This window comes from Scylla paramamosain, chromosome 30 (assembly GCF_035594125.1).
Source record: "Scylla paramamosain isolate STU-SP2022 chromosome 30, ASM3559412v1, whole genome shotgun sequence".
Lineage (NCBI taxonomy): Eukaryota > Metazoa > Arthropoda > Malacostraca > Decapoda > Portunidae > Scylla > Scylla paramamosain.
Window position 1 is genome coordinate 7029115 of NC_087180.1, and position 5000 is coordinate 7034114.

Consider the following 5000-nt stretch of genomic DNA (forward strand, 5'->3'; position numbering starts at 1 on the left):
CACAAAAGGTTATAGGAAAGACTCTACATAACCAAGCATCTAGTCTTTACACCAGAGGCTACGAGGCGCCCCAGGACCACCTCGCCTCCCTGTGCTGCATGTGACTCGAGCTGCAATGAACCTGACCGTGTGTTGTCGGTTCCAAGTTGTGGCGGCAATAATGCTGGCGGGAGACAAGGCAACATGAGAACCGGAACTCTGCGTGCTAAACGATGGCGGCAGTGAGAGAGAGAGAGAGAGAGAGAGAGAGAGAGAGAGAGAGAGAGAGAGAGAGAGAGAGAGAGAGAGAGAGAGAGAGAGAGAGAGAGAGAGAGAGAGAGAGAGAGAGAGAGAGAGAGAGAGAGAGAGAGAGAGAGAGAGAGTCAGGAAGGGAAAAATTGAGCGAGGGGAAGGGAGGGGAGGCGCTGGGTGGTCCGGCGTGGCGTCTTTGTGGGAGAGGACAGGAAGAGGAACAGGAAAGGGAAGAGGAAGAGGAAGGGATGAGGGAGAGGATGAAACGATGATAATTATAATGTGTATACTCGTATTTTTCTAACACAGACCAAATGAATAAAAGATATAGAGGTCAATGTCCGCCTTCCCTCCACTCTCTCCCTCATTACCTCCACTTGGGCGGGCGTGGAGGCTGTGTGTGCGTGTGTGTGTAGGCGCCGAGACATTTATACGACTTTGGTGTGAATATATAGACGCGTGAAAGTAGAGCGTGTGTGTGAGTGGATACGTGTGTACATTGGAGGAGGAGGAGGAGGAGGAGGAGGAGGAGGAGGAGGAGGAGGAGGAGGAGGTGATGTAGTTATAGAATATGGTTTCGAAATATCACCAGCACCACCACCACCACCACCATCACTACTACTACTACTACTACTACTACTACTACTACTACCACCTCCACCACCATCACTACCACTACCGAATCACTACACTGGCATTACTTTACTTCAGTCCACGTATCATCTTCAGCAGTCGTGCCAGACAAGAACTAGTTTACTCTCACTACTCTGTCATTCCCCCACCTCCTTCTTTCATTTCTCTCTTGTTCATCTTGAGTAAATTTTCAGTCCTCACGTATGTTTCATTTTGTTTTTATTTATTTCTTACTTTTCTTTATTATTAACGTAGCCTCTTGTATTAGTTTGATTATGTTAGACACTCTCTCTCTCTCTCTCTCTCTCTCTCTCTCTCTCTCTCTCTCTCTCTCTCTCTCTCTCTCTCTCTCTCTCTCTCTCTTTACATTCCAAATCATTGTCAATTTCACAAAAAAAATATCTATAAATAAACGAACAAATTTTCTGTATTTCATTTCACAGATTTTTGGAGAAAATCAACCTCTCTCTCTCTCTCTCTCTCTCTCTCTCTCTCTCTCTCTCTCTCTCTCTCTCTCTCTCTCTCTCTCTCTCTCTCTCTCTCTCTCTCTCTCTCTCTCGTTATGTGTTTCTCACAACCTGCCTTTCTTTCTGTCCGTCTCAATATCTGTCATTTCATCAGGCAATATCTGTCTCTCTGCGTCTCACTGTATTGGACTGTCTATTATCTTGCAATGATTCGCCTCTCTTCCCCTGTCAGTTTCTTTAGGCCTGATTCATCTCCCTTCTGTTTGTCTGTCAGTCTGTCGATACTGCTTGCTGTCTGTCCTGTTAGTCTATCCTGTCTGCTACCACTTCATCTGTCTATATTTTCTTCCATCATTCCCATATGTCTCTGTCTATTGTTTGCCTGTCCGTGCAATTATTTTCTGTCTTCCTGTTCATTTGTCTATCTACCTATCTGTCTTTTGCCTTTCTGTCTGTTTGCCTGTCTTATTTATTTGTCTGTCTTGCTTCCTTTCTGTTTATCTTGTTTGTCTGTCTATCTATCATGCTTACTTACATGTCTATGTCAATTTTGTTTGTTTGTCTGCCTATCTATTTGTCCATCCTCTCCACCTGTCTGTCTGTCTACCTTCCTTACTAGTCTATTCATCTTGTTTGTCTGTCTACTTGTCCGTCTATATTCCTTTACCTGTCTATATTGTTTGTATGTCTGTCTGTCTACTCATCTCCCTCGTTTGTCTGTCTGTCCATCTATCTTGCTAACCTGTCTATCTTTGTCTATCTGTCTTTCTCTCCCTCTGTCTTGCTAACTTGTCTAGCTTTCTCTGTCTATTTGTCTGTCTTGCTAACCTGTCTATCTCGTTTGTCTGTCTGTCGGTCAGTCTGTCCGTCTGTCTTGTTTGTCTCTCCCTCCTTCTTGTTAACCTGTCTGTCTTTGTCTGTCTGCCTGTCTCTCCCTCTGCCTTGCTAACCTGTCTACCTTTCTCTGTCTGTCTGTCTCACCCTCTGCCTTGCTAACCTGTCTACCTTTGTCTGTCTGTCTGTCTCACCCTCTGCCTTGCTAACCTGTCTACCTTTGTCTGTCTGTCTGTCTCTCCCTCTGCCTTGCTAACCTGTCTACCTTTGTCTGTCTGTCTGTCTCACCCTCTGCCTTGCTAACCTGTCTACCTTTGTCTGTCTGTCTGTCTCTCCCTCTGCCTTGCTAACCTGTCTACCTTTGTCTGTCTGTCTGTCAGTCCGTCTGTCTTGCTAACCTGTCAACCTTTGTCTGTCTGTCCGTCTGTCACGATCGCCTTGGGTCGTTGCCACACGCAGTGCGGCTCATCGAACCATCAATTTTACTATCGAAGTTTAGAATAAGTCCAGTGAACAGGATATTGGGCGGGAAGAGATGAGTTAGAGAGGAGAGGGGAAGCGGGAAGGCCGGGAGGAGGAAGGATGATAGTGATAAGGAACGGAAGCGAAAAAAATAAAAAATGAAAAAACCTACGTAAGGGAAAAATCTTCGAGGAAAAAAATAGTGGAGGAGGAAGAGGAAGAGGAGGAGGAGAGATGAAAAATCAGCAACAGTGATTAAAAATAAATTTGATCTTCTTCAGTTTAAAGTGAAAAATGAAGACGAAGAGAAAAGGAAAAATCAATAAACAAAATGAAGAAAATAGGTAAGTGCTATTTTTTTTTCACAACACAATAAAAAAAAAGGAAAATAAAAGCACATGAAATAAAACAATAAACTGACGAGAGAGAGAGAGAGAGAGAGAGAGAGAGAGAGAGAGAGAGAGAGAGAGAGAGAGAGAGAGAGAGAGAGAGAGAGAGAGAGAGAGAGAGAGAGACAGAGAGAGAGAGAGAGAGAGAGAGAGAGAGAGAGAGAGAGAGAGAGAGAGAGAGAGAGAGAGAGAGAGAGAGAGAGAGAGAGAGAGAGAGAGAGAGAGAGAGAGTACATACAAACTAAGATAAAGGAAGAAAAGAAGAGGAAAACCAAGGCATTTCAAAAATCATTAGTGAAAGAAAAGAAAGAGGCAGATAAAACTAAAAGGATGAAAAGGGAAGAGTACAAATGGGGGGAGGAGGAGGAGGAGGAGGAGGAGGAGGAGGAGGAGGAGGAGGAGGAGGAAAGATAAGACAGTCAAGGGATGAGGCGTGGTGAGGATCACGTCATGGAGAAGATAAGCGGAGATATAAGTGAGAGATCAAAGGAGGAGGAAGAGGAAGAGGAAGAGGAGGAGGAGGAGGAGGAGGAGGAGGAGGAGGAGGAGGAGGAGGAGGAGAAGGAGGAGGAGTCACATGGGAATAAAAATGCAGAAATATAAATAACAAAAGTGATGATGATGATGGTGGTGACGATGATAGTGATGATGATAAGAATAAAAAATGCGAATGAAGGAAAAAAACAAATATCCAATAAATGACTAAAAGATAAATAAAAAAAGAGATCATAGCAACAACAGAGATACAGAACATGTCGAATGAAAATAAAATATACAAAAAGAAAAAAAGAAAAATATAAAACCCATGCTACAGTCTTCAAAATTCTCCCCCTCTCTCTCTCTCTCTCTCTCTCTCTCTCTCTCTCTCTCTCTCTCTCTCTCTCTCTCTCTCTCTCTCTCTCTCTCTCTCTCTCAAACCACCAACAAACATTTTAATTTCTGGCCACAAAACAGAGAATCTTGCCGAGCAGTAGCCGCGCGTGTAGCAAAGGAGAAGAGTTACTATGCAGGGGAATGGCGAGGGAGGGACGGAGGCGGGAGAGGAGGAGAATGGAGAGACGGGAGGAAGGGAAGGAGCGGTGAAAGGAGAAGCGAAACAGTAGATAGGAGAGGAGAGGAGGACAGTTTGAGGGAAGGCGGGGAGAAATACAGAGAAGAGGAGGAAGAGTAGAGAAGAAAGATGGAAAAGGAGAGACGGAAGGATAGATAGAAGAGAAAGAAAACCAGAAAAAAAGAAGAAACACCAAAAAAATTGAAGGAAAGGCAGGAAGAAACTACGAAAGGAGAGAGAGAGAGAGAGAGAGAGAGAGAGAGAGAGAGAGAGAGAGAGAGAGAGAGAGAGAGAGAGAGAGAGAGAGAGAGAGAGAAGGAAATAGTTCGAGGAATCAGTGGGAGGGAGAGAGAAAGAGGGAAAGGATAAGATCAGAGAGGGAACTTGTGAGAAGAACAGCAATTTCTGAAGAACACAACCTCTCGCATCACTTCATTATCTCCTTTGTCTTATTCTCCTCCTCCTCCTCCTCCTCCTCCTCCTCCTCCTCCTCCTCCTCCTCCTCCTCTTCCTCCTCCTGCTGGAGATCCTCCACTTCACGCAACCCACCAAACTTCGCTTATCTCAGGATGGGTATTGATTCCTTCTGCGTCTCCGTCAGTAGACATGTGTAGACTTGGCCGCCACACACACACACACACACACACACACACACAGGCTGCATCGTTTAGCAGCGTGATGCAATATGACGGGTAGAGGAGGAGGAGGAAGGTATATGAGAGTACAAATCCTCATTTTGGCTTGCACTAAGCGAAGGGGGGAGAGAGAGAGAGAGAGAGAGAGAGAGAGAGAGAGAGAGAGAGAGAGAGAGAGAGAGAGAGAGAGAGAGAGCGTCCTCTTCCCCCATCACAAAGTCAACACAAGATCTAATAACTCTCCGATCATAACGAAATAAGTTTCATCCCAAGTCTGTCTGTCCGTTTCTCTCTCTCT